The sequence below is a fragment of the Palaemon carinicauda genome, chromosome 7 (assembly GCF_036898095.1).
Source record: "Palaemon carinicauda isolate YSFRI2023 chromosome 7, ASM3689809v2, whole genome shotgun sequence".
In the NCBI taxonomy this organism is placed as follows: domain Eukaryota; kingdom Metazoa; phylum Arthropoda; class Malacostraca; order Decapoda; family Palaemonidae; genus Palaemon; species Palaemon carinicauda.
The window spans coordinates 152,307,723-152,330,199 of NC_090731.1; the positions used below are offsets into that span (position 1 = coordinate 152,307,723).

Below are 22,477 nucleotides of genomic sequence, written 5' to 3' on the forward strand. Positions count from 1 at the left end.
ATGATGATCTCGAAAGAGAGATGAATTGGTATACATAGACAAAGATGAAATAAATTTCTTAGTTAAAATAATTAGTTTAAAGGTTATATTCACATGCAATCAATATAATTTAATATACAGATTGTAGAATGAATTTGAATCAACTGCCAAAAAGATTATTAATCTAATTTCTCTTCGGTCACATTTAGATAACTAGTTTACAGTACTTTAAACTATTCTAAAAATGATACAATCTTGAAGTACTGTACTAGTATGTTAAGAGGTCCAGAGGAAAATGACAGATTTAATAGCTAGTTAATGAAAATTGAAAACATGAGAAACAAATTTCTAAAGGAAGAAGTCCTTCATTTACATTTGTTGCTCTTAATTGGTTATCAATGTTAAATTTTCTTTTTCAAAAACATTTAAAGAACAATCTGAATGTCGATTAGAAAGTAGAAAAAAACACCTAGAAATAGTATCGATTAGAAAGTAGAAAAAAACACCTAGAAATAGTATTTAAGTTAAATTTTGGGTGTTTAGAATTTAATAGAAAAAATAACATGTGTATTTTCCAACAGAAAGATATAAAGAATTAAAGACTAACTAAAATTAGCTGTATATTCATTGACTAAGATCTAATAAAATACTTTCTACTAGACTGAATATAATTTAATAGCTTTCATAATTAAATTTACCACTCCCAGAAATAAAGACACTGATAAACTTGAAATAATCTGGTAATATTTTGAAAATTCATATTATTTATTTAGTTTAACTTTACTAGTATTTTATCTTCAGCTATTGATTGTTATGGATACCTATTGGATATACTGTAAATGAAGTGACCATTGTAAAACAACACCCTAAAATCTCAAGAACTCCAGTCAATTGAGCAAATCAAGGTATTTCTAGTCATGTAATGATGTTTCTCAGAGTACTTCAATACTCCAGAAAAGTTTGATGATGAAGTGGCTGCTTCAGTTGAGACGATTAGGTTCTCCCCTTTGAATACTAAAACTTTCTAGGTTTTTTGTTGTTGTTGTAAACCCCAGATTATTTCAGCAGATGATCTTCTTGGTGTCATTAGGAATGTCTCCCTATAGTGTACTTAGGGCATACAGCATTTGAAGTATAAATTTTGATCAGATGCTGTAAATTTCCTTTTCTTTTGAAGATTCTTGTCTGAAAAATAAATAAAATATGCTTAATGTACAGATACTTCAGTCTTATTAAATTTTTTTACTGTGCACTTCAATATCAAGACTATAGTTTCAATAAACTATTCTGCGTGATAAACTATAAAGAATATAGAATAGTCTACTGTAATGAATATAAAATAGTGGAAATAATGACAAGCTAGACATGTTCATGACATTTATAATGGCAAATATTACAACCGAAAGTATATCACAAAGTGGAAGAGTATTACTTCCTAAATCCTAGCAAGGAAATACTACACTACAATAATTGAATGACAGGCCTCTGATAATCCATCGACTAAGAGCTCACCCTTATCCTTTAACTTATTTCACAAGATATAGTATAGTAAATATAAGCCAAAAATGGTGAAACACATAAAAAAATATTACATTAATTAATTTAGTATCAAAATAAGCACATTTGATGTAGATTAGCATTCCAAAATCCTCTAAGTGTATTTACGGAAAATTTTACAGCTATTTAAGTAAAATTTAGTCACCTTTTGTACAACCTGAAAAAAAAAAAAAAAAACGTGCATTTCTTTTTGTTCCTATTTTATAACTCTCTATACATTACCAAGAATTGATGAAAATTGAAATTAAAAATCATAAATTTATCGTTAATGGTGTCACTAGCTTTTCCCTCTGAAATTTATATATAAAGATTGCTCGAATTTCTTGTTATTCACAAGATGCTTGAAGGAAAGAAGTGATAATGGAGGTAAGGTAGGATTTGCAGCAAGCACAGCTAGGGGCAAAGAGAACACAGCAAAGACCCTTAAGTAACGCCTAAAATACCCAATGTGAGGTAGACTGATGGCACTAATCTCCTACAGAGATGTTAACCATGGCTATGATACTATACTTCACTGGCCTGGAAAAAATGAAATAAATTCATGGGCACAAAATACTACTGCGTTTAGTACTAACATGTAGACATTGAATTTCGTCTTTGGTTTGTTAATGAATGAGGAGACCATTGGTCCAAGCTAGATCTTGTAGCACTTGTTTGTTGGTAGAATGATACCCTTGGTTTTAGTTTTCAAGTTTCTGACATCATTGCTGCTCATTATCTGGTAACTAGACTGGCTAGACACTCCCTGGTCAAGTAGGCACACCCTAACTAAAAACCTATTTCAGTCGCCTTTCTATGTTCCAGTAAAATTAACTTTGTAGCAAGTCCTTCATATTTTGTTTAACAATAAAAACTAAAGTCCTACAATAGGAGTATGATTTCATTTTGGCTGGAAATTTGCTGTTAAAATTCATAAAGAGAAGGTGGTAGTTAATGGGAATGGTAGGGAAGCTCCCCCACCCCCTCGCCAGAACACAAAGAAGTTAATTCAACCTTCACTTAAGGCATGCAGGGTGGTTGAGGCTTGAAGTGGAACTTGGAGGACTCTGGTTTGTATAGCTAAGAACAATACAAATTTTTAAAATCTGTGAATTGTTCCTACATGAATAAAACCTTCATTCTGGGTGGAACTCACCATTAGGAGGAAGAAACACCTTATACCCCTACTGGTTAGTTTAAAATCGCGAGATTTCAAGACGCATTGACCTTAAGAAGTGCGGAAATTATGACTCTTACTACCTTCCATTTTTTAAGAAATGGATTCTAAAAGGTTAGATTAGGCTACTGTCCTTGGATAGATGGTTAATGGAGAACTTATAACCTCGTAAGGAGATGCTGTTATAATGTAGCTATGTGGGGTCTTTATAAAGAATTTTTATTTTTTTTTTTACAAAAAGCATCCTCCCCTTGTGAAGAGGATGGAGTAGATAAAAGTTTCTATAACATTTTTTAAAGAACAGAGCTCGGTATGAAAGCTTGCATGCGTCAAACATTAGATCCAGTAAATAATACCACAACCGCTGCACTCCAAGAGAGGGAAAGGAGGAGTGAAAAATGCCAGTGACACAATACACTACACAACCTGCTGATCAGCTACCACATGTTCCAGTAAAACCATGTCTAAAGACTTGTGAGTATACTACCCCAAATAGTGGCCTGTAAAGGTCGTTTACTACTTCCAGACTTCAGCCTTTAGTACTTATGCCACTGACAGGTTCTTTCTTTTCAAAGGCTAGCATACCAATTCCTTCAACTTCATGAAAATGTGCAGGAACTGAATCTTCTGGGTCATCTGCTGCTTGGGAATATGCCTTCTTGATGGTTTCACAAAACCAGAAGGAAATGGTATTCCTTGAATTCTTCTTTTCAGTCGTTCCCATCACTAATGAAAACTTTGAAAATGTAGCCTGAAGGGTTGGGTTTTCTCAAATTGTGTCTAAGCACAATCACAAGACAAATAGGCAAATAATCCAGACAGTTGGTTGCTACCTTAAGGAAGGAGATGGAGAAAGACTCAAATCTGTCGTCAATGGCAGGGTTCTAGGTTTTTGTTATGAACTCTGAACACAGGCGAAATAGACCTTACTCCATCTCTTGGAATAAGTCGCAACCTTGGAAATTCCGTGAAGTATGCATACTCTCCGTTGACACTAATCCCAAAAGAAAAATGAAGTCCTAACTTGACAAGCGTCATAATGGTTCATAACATGCCCTTTAGACCTAAGGGCTGGTTATATCCCAAGCAGGTTGCCAGAGTTCTTTTGGTGAGCAAGACTACTCGAAGCCTTTCATGAGTATAGAAAATTCCCACGATGAGCCCTTCAGTCTAAAGACATAACTCTAAAGGGTTGGGTAGGGGCCTTTTCCCCATCGAGAAAATGAGAGCTCTATCTTGTATGAGGTAGTATAACCAACAGGTCTGTAATCGCTTTTATCCCACAACGCTCAGCACTGAGTACGCTCTTGGTACAGATTACTTAGCATTGGGTATGACCTCTGAATGTAACCCCTTCATGTACTTTAGGATTGTAAGACACGTAACCATGTTGACAAGACCTATTCAGACGTTGTCTTACTCTTCAAGTGTAGCAGTATCATTCAACTGAGGGCACAGTATTTGGTATTTGATTGACGATGGTTGACAAATGGTGTGTACCGATGTCTGTTCTAATTGGTACAGTGTGAATCTTTTCCCTCACTCACTTAAAGGGTAGACGGTACTCGTGCAGTTAAAGAGTAGAAGGGCAAGGCCCTTACTCCTAACAGTGGTGTGCACACTTGTTCCTGTGATAGAGGACAGGTAGCCAGTGTGAGTGTCCAACTAGGATGTGCGCCGATTGCTCAATTTTCCTAGAGCACAATGTAATAGAAGAGGACATGGCACAGGGAATGTACTTTGACAAACAGGAGCATGTGTCCTCGGGAGAGTGTCTTAGTTAGCGAGAGCAAAAAAGTACATCTAAAAGAGATCGTTTGCGTACTGGAAATTGCATAACAATGGATGGGAGCCAGTGTGAAGGAGAGTGTGAGTGGGCGATGGGTGCATGTGATCAGGAGTGTGGGGGCAATTGGCCCTCCAGAAAATGTGAGAAAGATGAATGCATTAAAAGGTGAGTGCACACAGGTGAATGTGATGTACATCATATTTACCTTATTTAAATGCCAGTATAAATAGATTTTATGCCCCTAAAGCAGTTATTACACATGTGGCAGCCAGTAAGAAAATGAAGACCTTATTATATATTTTTACCCACAAGCACTTTCAATATACACATCAGCCATCAAGTACCTCCATAGGCTCTAAGAAATGGTTGTTACATAAAACTTTGAGACCTGTAACATAAAAATTTTGGATGTTTCATTTGGTTCAAAATGCCAGTAAATGTGTCAGATATTAAAAAGTTCTAAACAAATATGACAATAGCATAGGCACAATTATTCAGCCCTAACTTCTAAAGCAGCAAAAAGATTGATACAATTGTTCTTTGGTAAATATATGATACTTTATTTTCAAGACAAATAAATGAACCAAATGTTCCCTACTTCTTGTTTTGTGTCTTATCTGTTTCTGACCTTGAATATTGGGGCAAACCACTTGTTAATGAGTTGTCCTAATCCCCCTCCCCCTTACAATAACAGTTTTGGGGGATACCAGCAGGGTTGCTAAATAACTTGACATCCAAACCGCTGTGCAAAGCCTCAAAAATTGTGACAGTTGCTTCAAAAGTAGCCCAATTATAGTAACTTAGCCATCATTAAATTGGTACTAACAACTATTGATATGATATTCTATAGAATAAATTGGTGGGGGGGGGGCGAGGATCAAAATCAATCAACTAAGCTTTTGTAGAAGAGTATAGCGAAAAATTTATATAATTTGTATTAAAAAACACAGAAAATAAAGCTGTATATTTTTTGCAAAAAGTAAATACTAGTTGAATGACATTTAACAAAATTAAAATGAGCAAAATAAGAAGAAATAGATTTGTTGTTCATTCAACATGATCATAAATTGAACTAGATTGTAGTTCTTTAATCATAGCTTATGACGACAATCTTGACATTGAACCTGTTACTTCACCCTGGGCACGTATTTATCAGCCTGAAGGTATTGACTGGGGCGAGGATCAAAATCAATCAACTAAGCTTTTGTAGAAGAGTATAGCGAAAAATTTATATAATTTGTATTAAAAAACACAGAAAATAAAGCTGTATATTTTTTGCAAAAAGTAAATACTAGTTGAATGACATTTAACAAAATTAAAATGAGCAAAATAAGAAGAAATAGATTTGTTGTTCATTCAACATGATCATAAATTGAACTAGATTGTAGTTCTTTAATCATAGCTTATGACGACAATCTTGACATTGAACCTGTTGCTTCACCCTGGGCACGTATTTATCAGCCTGAAGGTATTGACTGTGGGAATGATTTTGTTTTTACCCAAAGAAATGTAGGTCCTTTTGGGATTCCTAACCGTAATTCAAAGCCTATTGAATACTTTTCTTTAGTTATAACTGATGATGATATAGATATTCTTGTTCGTGAGACTAACATATATGCCAAGAGATTTTTACCTAGTAAGGAAGTGTGGATTAGAGAACATCCACGAAGCAAATATAGAAGCTGGAAACCAGTAACTCGTGAAAGAATGAAAAAGTTTTTAGCCCTTAGTTTGTTCATTATGGTTTAAACTGTCTATGAACTATTGAAATTTGAAATAGAATAATCAATTTGAAATAGAATAATCAATCTACATTTCCACTTTGAAATTATTATAAAAGAAATTGCATTTGTAAAGACCATTTAAACAATTTATTGACCGCATTTTATTTCCTCCAGAGTAGTCCAATTTCAGGCAAGTAGCAGTACCCTTTTATAAACCGCGACAAGGTGTTCGAAAGTACCCCAATTGGACGGGTAAACCGCGGGTTTGGCAACACCGAATACCAGTAGGAAATTGGGGTTTTAGAAGGGGGCAACACCAAAAAAAAAAAAGAAGTGATTTGCAACAATAGTAAGGATCATAAATTAATAATAAACTCAAGACGACAAATTCGTAGATAATTTATATTTTTCCTAACTATACAAACTTTAGCTATTTAATAGGGGTATTACTTTCGGCATAGGTGAAATGACGAGCCATTAATTTTTAACGAGGGTTTACTACCCACACAGCTAGTTAGCGGGGGTAGGGGAGGGTAGCTTGCTACACCGGCCCCCTCTCACACACCTGTGCTTGAGCTCACTTTGCTTGGAGGTAGGACTTCAAAGGGGATAGGGCTGGGGGGCAAGTTTGCTTAAATGGCTAAGGTCTGTATAGTTAGGAAAAATACAAATTATCTACGAATTTGTCATTTGTTCCGTAACTGGAATACAAACCACGCTACTTAATAGGGGTGACTCACCCACATTAGGAAGGGTGGACATCCCAGCCAGTCTGGCATTTGGCTTTGCCCGGGGACTCCTTATTTGAGTGTGTAAGCACCCAAGAAATAAGGAGTCCCTGCACCTCGCTAAAACCTTGCAATGCAAGGTCTGCGGCCTACGCAAGCTGTGTGTGAAGGTATGAAGAAGTGTGACTCATCCTAGAAAGTTGTTCTGAAGTTCTTTAGATGGAAACTTGTAGACTAGGAGTTTCCCAATACCACCTCGTCAGGGTATGGGGACGTAACCGTATTAATATTAACACTAGGAACACAAGGGAGCATGGTTTACCTGCAGTGGTTTGAGGTCAGCTATGCAGAGCCCAGGCTGCTGCTTTCCCCAAGAGAGGGGATGATGAAGAAAAGAATAAGGGCCAGTCAAACCTTTTCATTCATGCAGACTAAAACTGGGTAACAACCCCCTCAACCTTCTGCTACTTCTCCAATAAGGAGCTTGAGGTTTTAAACCAGCTGTCGTGCAGCCTCCACAGGACTGATAGAGAACGTATAGAGTCTCCTGTGGGTCACGTCTTGCAGGTAGTGGGATGTAAACGTGGTTTGCCGTTTCCACACCCCAGCTTAAAGAACCTGTCACTGAAAAATTTCTTTTGAAGGCCAGGGACGTACGTAGCTACGCCCCTGACATCATGTGCTCTGGGGCGACGTGACGGAGGAGGGTCTGCATTCAGTGCCAGGTTAGGGACCCTACGAATCCATGCAGAGATGGTGTTCTTGGTGACGCTCCTCTTAGTCCTTCCTGTGCTGACGAATAGTGCACGCACACGAGGATGGGCTGTGGCTGTTCTTTTGAGGTATAGCCTCAAGCTCCTTACCGGGCATAGTAAGAGATGGTCTGGGTCATCTGTTACAGTACGGAAATCCGGAAGGAGTCGAATCGAAGATCCGCTACTCCTAGATTCCGAGTCTTAGCAATAAACTCAAAGATGAAGCTGAATGTTACCTCCCCCCATCCCCTTGTAAGGGCGATGTCATACGAGAGACCATGAAGTTCGCTGACTTGCTTGGCCAAGGACAAAACTAGTAGGAACACCGTCTTCCAGGTTAGGTGGTGATCTGATGCCTGGCGTAATGGTTCATAGGGAGGTCTCTTAAAGAGACCTGAGAACTCGAAAAACGTTCCATGGGGAGGTCTCACTTCCGACTGAGGGCAGGTAAGTTCATAACTACGTATGAGTAGAGCAAGTTCTAACGATGAGGAAATGTCCATTCCTTTCAGTCTGAAGGAGAGGCTTAAGGCTGAGCGATAGCCTTTCACTGCCAAGACTGATAGGCGCATTTCTTCCCGCAAATACACGAGGAACTCCGCTATTACTGGAATAGTGGCATCGAGTGGGGAGATAACCCTTCCACGACACCAACCACAGAAGACTTTCCACTTTGCCTGGTAGACTGCTACTGATGACTTTTGCAGGTGTCCAGACATCCTGATTGCAAATTGTTGCGAAAATCCTCTCTCAGAAAGGAGATGCTGGATAGTCTCCAGGCGTGAAGTAGTAATGAACCTACGGCTTTGTGGAAGATGTTGGCGAGTGGTTGTTTGAGTAGATTGTGTCGTGGAGGGAGTTCTCTTGGTGGCTCCGTTAGGAGTTGCAGAAGGTCTGGGAACCACACTGCATGATGCCATAGCAGAGCTATGAGGGTCATTAAAAGATTGACCGATGTTCTGGTCTTGTTGAGTACCCTCCTCATCAGACAGAACGGGGAAAAGGCGTAAACGTCGATGTTGTCCCACCGTTGTTGGAAAGCATCTTGCCAGAGAGCCTTGGGGTCTGGGACTGGGGAACAGTACAGCGGGAGCCTTAAGTTCAGGGCCGTTGCGAAGAGGTCCACAGTCGAACCCCACAAAGTCAGGACTTGGCTGGCTACTAGATGATCCAGAGACCACTCAGTACTCACTATCTGAGATGCTCTGCTCAGGTTGTCGGCGAGCACATTCCTCTTGCCCGGAATGAAGCGTGCCGATAGTGGTATCGAGTGGATTTTGGCCCATCTCAGTATCTCTACTGCTAGATGGGATAGTTGCTGCGAAAAAGTACCTCCTTGTTTGTTGATGTAGGCCACTACTGTGGTGTTGTCGCTCATCACCACCAGAGTGACTTGCCAGGTCCTGTTGGAACTGTTGAAGGGCTAGAAAGATGGCCTTCATCTCTAGGAGATTTATGTGAGGTACCTTTCCGACTCTGACCAGAGCCCTGAGGTCGTGTGGTGCAGCACGTGGGCCCCCCTACCCTTTTCTTTTAGGCTTCCAAAAACAGCATAAAATCCGGGGGGGGGAGGACGAGGAAATCCACTCCTTTTCGTAGTTTCTCGTCTGGCACCCACCACTGGAGATCCGTCAGTTCCGCAGGTCCTATGGGGATCTGGATGTCCGGGGAGTCGTACGCTTGATTCCACCGGGACTCGAGTTGCCACTGGAGGGATCTCATCCTGAGGCGACCATTGGGAACTAAACGGGCCAGCGATGAAAGGTGACCGAGGAGACGTAACCACGATTGGGCTGGAAGTTCTCGTCTGAGAAAAGGTCTTGCGACCTTCCTCAGCCTTGCTATCCTGTCGCCTGATGGGAAGGCTTTGTGGAGAGTGGTGTCTATAATCATGATTAAGTATACCAGTCTTTGAGTGGGAAGCAGTGAAGACTTCTTGAGATTTACCATGACCCCCAGATCTTGGCTAAGTCTCACAAGTTTGTCTCGGTGTTGAAAAAGGGTTGACACCGAGTCTGCTAGGACTAACCAGTCGTCCGGATAACGGAGGAGACGGATGCCAATCCTGTGTGCCCAAGATGATACTAGGGTGAACACTCTGGTGAAGACTTGTGGTGCTGTGGAAAGACCAAAGCACACCACCTTGAACTGGTACATTCTGTTGTCTAGGCTGAATCTTAAGTACTTCCTTGAAGACGGATGGACTGGGATCTGGAAGTACGCATCCTTTAGGTCCAGTGTGCACATGAAGTCTTGCGGTCTTACTACTAGTCTGACCGTGTCTGCCGTCTCCATGCTGAACGGAGTTTATTTGACAAACTTGTTCAGAGCCGAGAGGTCAATGACTGGTCTCCAGCCTCTAGACGCCTTCTTTACAAAAAAGTCGACTGAAGAAGCCTGGGGATCCGTCGAGGACATCTTGGAGAGCTCCCTTCTTTCAGAGGGTCTGGACTTCTGCCCAAAGGGCTTGCCCCATTGCCGATCCCATGGCAAGGGAGTTCAATGACACTGGATTCGTCGTCAGGGGAGGTAGAGATGTTATGAACGGGAGGCGATATCCTAGACTGATTACAGAGATTGCCCAGGAATTGGCCCCGAGTTGCTTCCACCTGTTTGAGCAACTTTGTAGGCATCCCCCCACTGGTGTTACTGCAGGGGGATTGCCTATCCTAGTGTTTGCGGCCTCGGCTGCTCCCTCTAGGATTTTTGCCTCCCCTGGGGGACTTTTTGCCTTTCCTTTCTTTGACAGGAAAGGGCTTAGACACCAAAGTCTTCGCTGCTGTTGTCGTCGTAGTGGTCTTGGTAGGACGGGGCTGCTGGGGTGCTGGAGGCTTATAGGGCTTAGATGTTAAAGGCTTATGAAGGCAGAAATCTTGATGAGACTTCCTCCACCTCTCAGCGGCATGTTCCACATCCTTAGGCTCGAACAGGACAGATCCCTCTGGGGAGGAATGTCTGAGCCTATTGATCTCGGCGCTAGGGAACTTCTGATGGAATCTCTCAGCTACCGCATCCCGGCATTTCAGGATGGTATTTGCCCACAAGTTCGAGACTTGGCGGGCCAGAAACTCGATCGTGCGAGTACCTGAGGGAAAGAAGGTTTCCATAGCTTTCCTGGTACACTCCTTGGAGAAATCCTCCGAACGTATCAGGATACCCTAGGTCCCCAACCAGATATCGAGCCACGAAGTGGCTTGCATAGCACACTTCGCAACTTTTTCCTGGTTGAGGATCTCGGCTGCCGAGAAAGAGACCTGCCGGTTGGAGTCTCTCTCAAGAGGGACTCCGCCGTTTAGCTCTTCCAGTGAGTGGTGAAGTGGAAGAGCTAGACAAGGCTCCTCTAGGATCTCGAAGTACCTCCTCTGTTGTACGCGAGGAGGTGGGAGGAGCTTGTTGGTGGTACCGGAATTGGTTGGAGGAGGACATCTCGGAGAGCTGTTGTGAGATCTTGTTCCTGGTACTCTTTACCCCTTAAGACCAGGGCAGGGCTGCACTGGTCTTAGAGGGTTTTAGAGTACCAAAGACGCGGTCTAAGACCATGTCTTTGCCCTCTCGAGGAGGGATCTCTGGGTAGAAAACCCGTTGAGAGCCCTCGTTAGTCAGAACTTGCCAAAACGCATGTTATGACTCTTGCTGGTCTCCTCCTAATGTAGGACTTGCAGCGAAGTCTCCTTCTATCCCCGAAGGCTCTTCTTGGGGAGAGTCACAGACATTTCCTGAGTGGCTAGTTGGCTCCATCCTAGTCCTAGTAGAGGACATAGGCAATGTTTTGGAGTCTTTAGATTCCTTCCTGGGAAGGATATAAGACTCCAACATTGACTAGGGTGGCGTGTCCCTTCCAATCCCCGACTGAGTAGACACCTTGGCTCGAAGAGAGATTTCCTCCATTGGTGCGATGGAGGAAAGTCTCTCCTCGCGTGATTCTCTTGGAGACAGGAAATCTTCGTCTGAAAGGGAAGGAGAGGCACTCTGAGGAATAGAAGGAACCTGCCTCGAAGGTCTGCGTGGAGTCAGTTTCGCCCTTGGGGAAGTGACTGCGTCTGGGACTCCTCTTTTTCTCTTCAAAGGGGTAGAAGAAGCCATGGTTCTGTGTCCCAATTCAGAGAAGACAGGCTTGAAATCCTGAGCTACAGCTCTGATCAGGGAACCGAACCATGGTTGTTGGCTGACAGACATACCCTTTGAAGGGAAAGGGATTAAAGGATCCCCGGGAGGAGTCACAATCATTGGTGGGTCGCCTGTGGTAGCTTTGGGATACTGGACCCCTCTGGAAGTTTCCCTTTTCCCACAATGCTCAGTGGTATGTGCTTGCAGGGAGGAGAATGAGGCGATGGCTACCTTGCCGTACATCGTTCATTAGGGTATGTAGTCTCGCGCGCGGGAGGACGATGCCGCCCGCGCGAGGGAGGACGATGCCGCCCGCGCGAGGGAGGACGATGCCGCCCGCGCGAGGGAGGACGATGCCGCCCGCGCGAGGGAGGACGATGCCGCCCGCGCGAGGGAGGACGATGCCGCCCGCGCGAGGGAGGACGATGCCGCCCGCGCGAGGGAGGACGATGGCGCTCGCGCACAGGAGACTGATGGCGCGCAGGCGCGCAGGATTATTACGAAGAGTACGTGGGCGCAGGAATGTTCGCGCACGTCTGTGCCGGCCGTAAGGCGCGCCCGCGCAGGAGAAAGTTCCCTATGGATACATGTGGGGCGGCGCGCCGGAGAATGTTGGCGCGCATCCATCGGAGAAGATGGCTAAGCGTGCGTACATATCCTTGTGGATATGCGCGGGAGAAGGCTGGCGCGCAGGTGAGCGCTGGCGCGTTGGTAAGGGTTGGCGCGCGGGAGAAGACAGCATGGCTGACTTCCCAGAAGGCCTGCTATAAGTTGAAAGTTTGCGTGCTGGTTTTACCTGGTACGTAGGATGGCACGCAGGTTTTACCTGGCACGTAGGATGGTGCGCAGCATGGCGCGCAGGTTTTACCTGGTGCATAGGATGGTATGCAGCATGACGCGCAGGAGTTAGATGCTGGGTGCGTATGCGCACGTGCAGGAGAATGTTAGTGCGCGGGAGAGCGTGGGCGCCTAGGGGAGTGCTGGCGTGCAGGAGAGCGTCACTGCGCAGTAGATTGATGGTGCGCAGGTGAGTGTTAGCCCGCAGATGGGCGCGGGCGCATAGGAGACTGTTAGCGCATGGGCGTAGTTTGTGCAGTGGAGCGTATGTACCTGTTGGTGCGTACGCTCTTGATGCCCTGTGTTAGGGTTATGATGGATGTCCGCGCATAGCGATGGGGCCTGACGAGCTACTAAAGAGCGCTTGTCAGGTCTCGTGGGCGCATCGCACGTATGTTGTTGGCGCGCAACAGCACGCTTGGGTGGAGCCTTGTTAGGCCCATGCAGAAACGGTGACGGCAAGTCTGTCGGGTGGAAGGTCGACGTGTACTTTAAAAGGACAACCTTCCACTGAAGGTGATCGCAAACGATCTGCAGAAAGGTCCAGGAACAATGCAGGTGCAGTGACGGATGACTGGTCTAGAGGCTCCTCTGCGGGGGACTGCATTGAAGATGTTGAACCAAAGAGGCGCCTCCTTACCGCAGGTGAAGGAGGGCCTCTATGGCGAAGAGGAAGGCGAGCCTTCCGACGAATGCGCCCTCTGGGGGCCGTTGGATCAGCAAGCTGACCTCATGCAGTCCTCCGAAGAGTAGTCTCTGTAAGTGAACTCCCCCGAGGGAGAGAAACACTAGCAGGAGAGACTGCCGATGGACTTAAGTTTCCCCCTCATAGGTTGACCAGGAACGGGAGAAACTAAGCCGTCAGCTACCGTAGAGTTTGGAGTGGAAGAGATGGGTGAGACCGCATTGGATACCTCTGACACCACAACGTAGACAAGAGACAGAGGATCAACCTCTGACAGCGACGACGAATGCTTGACAGCGGCACCCGATCAGATGTAGTTAAGCAAAACCACCTTGGAGGGCGAACCCGTAAGCCCCAAAGCTGAAATAAGGAGGTTAGTGACATATCCTCCCCCGGGGGGAGAGGTGGAGCTGCTTCACTAGGGGAAGCAACGTTATCTCTCGAGACCCGAGGTTGGTTAACAATACATCAGTCTACGCTTCCACTCGATGGTCTCTCGGAAGAGACCAACCGAGTAGGTGCTTCGGAGGAGGTTTGCGCAACGAAAGAAGAGGCCTTGGGTTTTTCTCCTTTCGAAGCAACCTTCGAAGGAGAAATATCTCGTTTGGACTTCTTCCGTCATCGCGAAAACCTCTCCCACTGGGAGGCAGACCACTCCCTACACTAACTACCCTCCCCTACCCCGCTGACTAGCAGTGTGGGTAGTAAACGATCATTAAAAATTAATGGCTCGTCATTTCAGCTATGACGAAAGTAATACCCCTATTAAATAGCGTGGTTTGTATTCCAGTTACGGAACAAACATAGTATTACACTAAATCTAAAAATATATTGAATTATTCTTGTGACTGTAGTATGCTGGAATTGAAGCAGATGGAAAAAAAATGACTTGTGAAGCAACGTCAGAGAACTTGTGTATGAATATTTAGAAGCTCTTAATTGGTTAAAAAAGCCAGCTCATGTTTATGTTGAATAAAAAAAGCTGTCAAAAAGTAACAATGCATGCGCAATAACCAACAATCACTGAAAAGTAACCAATCAGCTTGGAAAATTAAGTAGTGTTCACAATTTAGTCAATTGATACAGGGGTTATGCCCCAGGCCCCCTTTAGTCATAGACAAAAATGCCAAAATAGCCAACACCTGTTTAATTCTTATAGCGAATTCTATTTTCGTTAAAAAATAAATGGAAAATATATGATACTTTATTTCTAGCCAAATACATGAGCTATACATTCTCCCTACTTATGTTGTGATTTTCCATTTCTAACCATGAATATTGGGCCAAACACCTGTACATAAGTTTTCCTACCTCCCATATAATAACCCTTATGGGGGACCCCAGTGAGAAACTGGGGTACTGGGTGGGAAAACTGGGGTACTGGGTGAGAAAACTGGGGTACTGGGTGAGAAAACTGGGGTACTGTGTGAGAAAACTGGGGTACTGGGTGGGAAAACTGTGGTATTGGGTGGTATGACACAAGTGATTTGCAGCAATAGTAAATTGTCAGAAATGCACAATAAATGGCACGAAGTTGTAGTATCATATTACCTATGATTCACATGTTTATTCGCTAACAAATGAACGATCTCACTGCTCCTCTGTTCTGGCAAGCAGTACATAAATGTGATGTGAACGTCATACTTGCAAGTTACTATCAAAGTATCAATTTTATGACAAATTCGAAGATAATTTGTATTTTCCCTAATACAAACCTGGAGTTATTTATGTGATTAATCTTTCGGCAAAGCTGGAAGGTAGCCGTAATATTCTAATTGTAGAGTGGCAAGCCTACCTAAACACTTGCTGTGGGTAGGTAGGGGTGGAGGGGGTACCCAACGACCTATAACTAACAGCTCAGTGAATCTTGTCACTTTTTTATTGCAGGCAGGACTTACCTGGGAACAGGTGATGGCAAGACAATATAAAACTCCAGGTTTGTATTGGGGAAAAAATACAAATGATCTATGAATTTGTCATTTATTCCCACACTTACAAACCTTACATTATTTTTATGGATGACTCACCCTTAGGTAGGTGGTAAATACAACTACTATGAGATTCAGGGCCTCTGTAACACGGTTTTTTGGACTTTGCTCCTTATCAAAGCATCGGATGTAGCTGAAAGTTGACATATGTATATTTTACAACCACACACAAATTTTGTCAGCATTATCAATAACCTAAAGCCGATAGTTTTAATTTTTATAGAGTAAAAATGATCTAGCTGACACCATGGCCAGTGATAACGAGCCAAGAGTCGAAAACATTCATTACGTAAGCAATGTAAACACCTTTTGACAACATTTTGCCCCGCCCATCCACCAGACACCCATTCACCTTCTTCCATCGGCTCTGAAACCCTTAACAGTCAAGAATGGCTAACAGGATTGGGAATTGCCCCCGTGGTTGCAAAACTGCATTTGTCTTACGACTTGCAACTTTATACAGTCAAGAGAAAGCCCGTGGCCATATTTACTATAGCCTGAATAGGTAATTATTCAGTTTCTAGTTTAAATCCCATGTTTATGGTCTGATATGTATGTAGCGTAACATGGTTATAATACTTGTAATGTCATTCAGGCTTTTGAACATTTCCATTAACTATTCACTATGCCACAGAGAGAGAGAGAGAGAGAGAGAGAGAGAGAGAGAGAGAGAGAGAGAGAGAGAGATTGTATGTAAACAGTCTTTATATGACTATTTTTGTTAAAATAAGAATTTTGTGCTAAACTCTCCAGCAGACCAACGGATCATCCAATATAATATTTTTTCTTCTTCTTAGGCCGTACGACCGTGTTGGCTATGTTTTGGGCATGACTGCATTTTGTAAATAAATCATGAATAGTTTTAGGAGTTTTATTTGTACATCTAATGGGAATTTGTAGAAGTAGAGTGAAAATAATTCATTTATCCTTTAAAATAATTACTACATGTAGCAAAACAAATAGTAGTAAAGATGATAATGCAATGAAGGAATGATACCATACTTTATCTTTAGCTTCAACATCGGCAATAACATACCCAGTTGCCATAATATGACAGCTTAATAAAATAACCTATCATCTAATGTTAAACTTAATTTCTGAGGACGCCATGGCTTATTGCACAGTGAAAAAACACTACAAAGACTTATGAATGGCGTAACGATACATAAATGTGGGTGGGGTATCTGTGCTAGCGTAGTAATACTACTGTAGCAGTAGTGCCGCAACAGTAGTATACATAATTAAACGTTTAGGCTAACTGCTGGGATCCTTGAAGATCATTTAGCACTTCTTACAACTACTCGAGAAATGAGTTTTTATAGCCAGAATTTAAATTTTCTGATCCAACAATGCCCATGATAGCCTTCAGTGTTATCCTGAATTGTAACGCGGCCAAAGTGGGAGGAGCCTCATGAAGTCATCATTCTTGGTGAAGGTTTAAAGCCAAAATACGGTATCGGCTATTTTTTTTTCTTACAGTAAATAGGTAGGTAGATAGACAATAAATAAAAATTCCTTGACATTGGATATAGCAGTTACCAAATCAAGCTTGTCTTCTACGTTTTAGAAAATTACCAACTATTCCCTACACCTTGTCAACCTGATTGTGACCTATAAAGTAGACTGTAATTTCTTAGGAAACTTATTTTGGGAGTTAGACTAATAATCGAAGTGTTTTTGTATTTATTAACATATTTTGTTGGTTTGTTCATTATGACAATTATCAGTGGAGAGGTTTCAGAGTTCATAAAGGTGTACTGCTTTGCTTTTATTTAAACTTTTGTGTCATTGTTGGCAGAGGTATAGCCTTCGTTACGTATAGCCAATCACCGATGGAGAAAGAGGGAAGAAATGCCGTCATAAGTTACGTAACGAGTGCGTTCGAAACCTTTTCTCTTGAGTAAGTTGGCCCGTCTTCAAAAAACGTCACTTTTACCTTATAAGTACCAAATTTATTCAACTTAAGTAATGCAAAATATAGTCAAAATTTATGTGTAGATATAATGTGCATTCTGAAGGAGCGTTATATTTATGAAATTCATAGATACAAAATTATTGCGAAAAAACCGTGTTACAGAGGCCCTGAATCTCATAGTAGTGGCTTAGTCATTGACCCACATTTGCCTAGTACAGTGTTAGACTGTGGTCTTGGGAAAACCTTGCCACCTCGCTTATCAAAACAAAGCGAGACTGATAGCAGCCTGAGCTACATCATTGTTGTGAGATATAGCATATGAACGTCTAGGTAATATGCCTGGAGTCTAAATAGGAAACTTACACATAATAAAGACATTTCCCAATGCCTACCTCGCAGGAAGCATTGGGGACGTGTACAAGTATAAATGTTAACTGTACTAGGTTAAACACGGGAAATGGTTATTACCTGCAGAAGTTGAAGCCAGCTTGCATAGGGACCTATGGAGCTGTATCCCAAATGAGGGGAGATGAAGAAAGGAAAAATGCCAGACACTTTCATGCATCCCAGACTTAACCCGGGTTATCAATACTCTCAACCATCTGTTACTTGACCAACAAGGTGCTAGAGGTCATTCTAAGCCACCTGTTGTGCAGTTACCACAAGATCGATAGAGAACATATAGAGTCTCCTGTGGGTCACGTCTCGTAGATAGTGGGTGGTGAAGGTCGTCTGACGCTTCCACATGCCCTCTTTTAAAACTTGCAACCTGGAATAATTGCGTTTGAATGCCAGGGACATAGTGATGCCCCTGACATCATGAGCCCTAGGTCTGAGCTGGAGGAGGGTTCTGATATAGAGAATGGTCAATGACCCCAGGGATCCAAGCCAAAATGGTGTACAGTATTTGGTTACCTCCTCTTCCTTTAACCCGAACTAACAAATAATGCTGCTAGTCGAGGCTGGGTTGGTGCAGTGCGTTCAAGATAATATCGTAGACTCCTCACTGGATAGTAATAATTGAATCTGGATCATTGGTTGAAGAACGTAGATTCTTAATATGAAAGGGCCTAAATCAAGGGTCCAGTACCCCGGGATTTTTAGCCTTAACAATGAACTCAGGGATGAAGCTGAGTGTCACCTACCACCATCCCCTTGAATGGGTGATGGCGTATGAGACCATGAAGTTCGCGAACTCTCTTTGCCGAAGCTAAAGCAAGTAGGGAGCCATCTTCAAAGTGAGATTACGGTTTATTGCATGGCATAATGGTTCGTATGAAGATCACTTCAGGGAGCTTGCAAGACGCGAAACACTTCCAAGGAGGAGGTCTTACTTCTGACTTGGGGCAAGTGATCTCATAACTTTGTATGAGTAAGGAAACCGGTAATTTTTCACAATAAACCCACCCAGCGCTTTAGTTGTTATATGTGTTTTTGTCCGGTAAAACCTGAAAAAAAATAAATTCTTGTCAATACATTATCCTCGCAAATACGTAACGAGAAAAAAAATTAAATTAACTTACGGTAAATACAGATTTTTTTCTAACTACCTTTTTTATCTTCACAGTGACACGGAGAGTAGCCCCTGTTACTTCGTATGTTCATTCCTATTCTATTAAGCTCCACCCCTTTGCTCACTGTGATAATTTTCTCCTGATTGCGCCGAAGTCGTGGTTATCCACGACCCTACTGCGCGTGCATGAAAAAAAAATAAATTTCTCCCATTTTGCGGGCTCTAATATGAATTGGCCTATCAGAATCTAGATACATTATAATCTCACCATTTCATTGGTCCTTGATGAAAAACGTTATTCATGCATATCCATGAAGCCCGCTCATTTTCAAATTACAAAGCATTCATTGGCCGCTTGACCGTTCATTAGTTCAGTGATGGCGACTGTGTACTGGTTGTGAATTTACCACACAAGAGGCTATTAGACTATTTTTAACAAATAATGAAGAAACTTTAAAATTTTTGCGTAATCACAGTGTGCTCCCTTTAGAAATAACTTGCCCGAAGTGTTACAAATCGTGTTCTTTGCGACCTGATCGCCATTGTTGGCAGTGTCACGGTAAATTCATTTATCTGTTTTTAGCATTTATATTTTCTATATATTTGCAGGTAGAACCTTGGCTAAGGACTGTGACCTGGGAAGGTTTGTGACCTGGGAAGGGGGTCCTGGGGCTTGCCCCCAGCTAGGGGTTTTGACCTGGGAAGGGGCTAGAGGTTGTGACCTGGGAACTACTAGATTAGGTTAGGTGGGTTTGTTAGGTTCTGTACCCTTTTGTACCCTATATATATTTTGTTAAGGGTATATAGAAAAATGCTTTAAAACATTTTATTTAATTAATTTACTAAAAAATAATGTAAATTATTAAAAAACATTATTTATCGACTTCTAAGGGTTTGCAGTGATATTGTAGGGGAATTTGGTAATTTTCAAGGGGATTCCAGTAATTCGTGGTTCCCGTGTAGCGCAATATACGGCTGAGCACAGATCCGTTGAACATTCAATAGAAAACAGGACTCAAAAGAAAAAGGGCCAACGATAGTTTTCATTAAGTGTTGTTCCTCATATTTTTTCATGAAAGAACATTTTTTTTCGTTATTTTTCTAGTTGTTTTGTTGTGTTTTGCTGTTATTCTCTTCCGCAATTCGTTATTTTTCAGTACCCAAGCTGTTCTTCTTTAAATTACTGTTGGGTGGCGATACTCAGAAAATGATACATTCGCGGAAGTTAATCACATCAGAACACAACAAAACAAGAAAACTAACGAAAAAAATATTTTTTTCATGAAAAAAGTGCTGGGTGGGTTTATTACGAAAAATTACCAGGAAACCTCCAATGAAGAGGAAAGGTCTACTCCTTTCAGGCTAAAGGCTAGGTTTAAGGCTGAGCCATACACTTTCACCGCCGAGACCGAGAGGAGTTTTTCCTCTCAAAGGTATAAAAGGAATTCCGCTATTACTGGAATAGTGGCCTCAAGGGGACAGATACCCCTTCAACAACACCAGCCACAGAAGACTGTCCACTTTGCCTGGTATACAGAGGCAGAGGACTTCCACATGTCACCAGACATCCTCTTTGCAACTTGTTGCGAAAAACCTCTCTGATAGAGGGGGTGCTGGACAGTCTCCAGGCTGGAAGCCGTAAAGATGGGACGCTATTGTAGATGTTGGTGTGTGGTTGTTTGAGTAGATCTGACCGTGGAGTAAGTTTTTTCGGGAGATCTACTATGAGGCGCAGACGGCCCGGAAACCATTCTGCATGATGCCATAGTGGAGCTATTAGGACCATCATTAAGTTGTTGGATGCTCTAGTTTCGTTGAGCACTCGCCTCATCAGACAGAACGGGGGAAAGGAGTACACATCAATGTTGTCTCACTGTTGTTGAAATGCATCCTACCACAGAGTGAGGGTCTGGGACTGGAGAGCAGTAATTCAGGAGCCTGCAGTACAGGGACGTTGTGAACAGATCCCCTGTCAGGAAACTCCACAGTCAGGACTTTGCTGGCTATCAGAGGATTCAAAGACCATACGGAGACCACTATCAGTCTCTCTCTGCTCAGATTGTCAGCAAGCACAATCCTCTTGTCAGGAATGAAGCGAACTGATAGGGAAATCGAATGATCTTCTGACCATTGTAGAATCTCTACTGCAAGATGGCATAGGGGCTGCTTAAAGGTACCACCTTGTTTATCAAGCCACTACTGTGGTGTTGTCACTCATTTACAACACAGAGTGACCCGCCAACAACTGATAGAACTGCTGGAGAGCTAGAAAGGCTGCTCTCATTTCCAAGATATACATGTGCTGGTAAGGGAGAACAGCGTATTTATAGTGGAAGAAAGGTCAAATTCATTGAAAGCACATTAATTACAGTAGGAAAAGTGGTTTTTTCTCTTGGAAATTTACTTCCGTGTTCTAGAATCTTACCGAAAATGACTATCTTTGTAAGCAAATCAATTAGAACTTAAGAGCTGACCTTATATTATATCTATATGGGGTAAGTTTCCAAATTAACATTGAATATTGACAAACAGACACTTACCGTTCGGTATTACGAGGTTATGCACACCTGCATTTGAGTTTAAACATGAAAATATAAAATGAGAAGAAAAATCACTAAAGTATACACGTTACCGTAATTATATCCATGAGGATGATGGTTAATGAACAAACAATAATTGTTAGGGTTGTGGTGGCCGATGTGATAACGTTCCTGACTGGTGATCACTAGACTGGGATTTGTGTCCCACTGAAACTTGTTAGTTCCTTTGGTCGCTGCAACCTCACTATCCTTATGAGTTAAGGATGGGAGGGGGCTGGGTTTGGGGGAGCCATTAGGTCCATCTTTTGAGTCATTAGCAGCCACTGCCTGGCCATCCTTGGTCATACTTTAAGTGGAGAGGGGGCTTGGGTGCTGATCTCATGTTTCTATGGTCATTCTCTAGGACATTGTCTTGCTTGATAGGGCAATGTCACTGTTCCTTGTCTCTGCCATTCATGAGCGACCTTTAAGCGTTGCGCTCCGCACGTTAGCCGAGTGGGGGAATATTTTGCCTGACAAAAATTCGATGACCAAACCACCTATATCCTACCGGTAACCAGACACCTTGGCATAACTGTTCATTTGGGTACGAGACGACCACTGTATGGTGCGAAGTGACTGGTACGAAATGAATTGGGTATAGGGTGCCTTTGATACGAAGTAACCTGATCCTGGTGGAGCTACTGCACAACCAGGCTAAAATTACCACAATATACAGAGGTGAAGTTAAACAGAAGTTAGTTATACAGAAGTAAAGGGATTACTATGACTGACAGGGTGAACAATAACAAAGCCTAACTTAAAAAACGTCACTACTTAAAATAGCTGACTATCTTTCTCTTATTACGACTTTGCCCCGATAACGTTATCACAAGTATTGTTTTTTAACGTCTTTCACCAAACAAATATGTATATTGCAACAAAACCGCTGGGTGGGATTCTAACAAAGTTCAACCACAAAACGAAATAGGTTTACCAGCATGACAATCTACATTGCTATCCATTTGTTATTTGAAACTAACTAAATATACCTGAACTGGTAGTCAAATTAACGGTACCAACCTTTGGTAAAATGCGTAGCGTTGGATACTCTAAAATACAAATAAGACGATGTACAATATTTCTATCTCTTCCTACCCCAACAACAACCAGTAGTGAAATGACACACTCCAATGCGGAACAATACATTTGGCAGGAATATTGG

At 42.4% G+C, this 22,477-nt stretch overlaps 1 long non-coding RNA gene across 1 annotated transcript; it reads right to left on the reverse strand.

Annotated features, from left to right (window-relative positions):
- Positions 1-968: 968 nt before the first annotated feature.
- LOC137643689 (uncharacterized) lies at positions 969-22,438 on the reverse strand. Its single transcript, XR_011045049.1, has 2 exons — positions 22,336-22,438; positions 969-1,164 (listed from the first exon to the last, which is right to left on the reverse strand). It is a non-coding gene; the product is annotated as an uncharacterized lncRNA (long non-coding RNA).
- Positions 22,439-22,477: the final 39 nt, after the last annotated feature.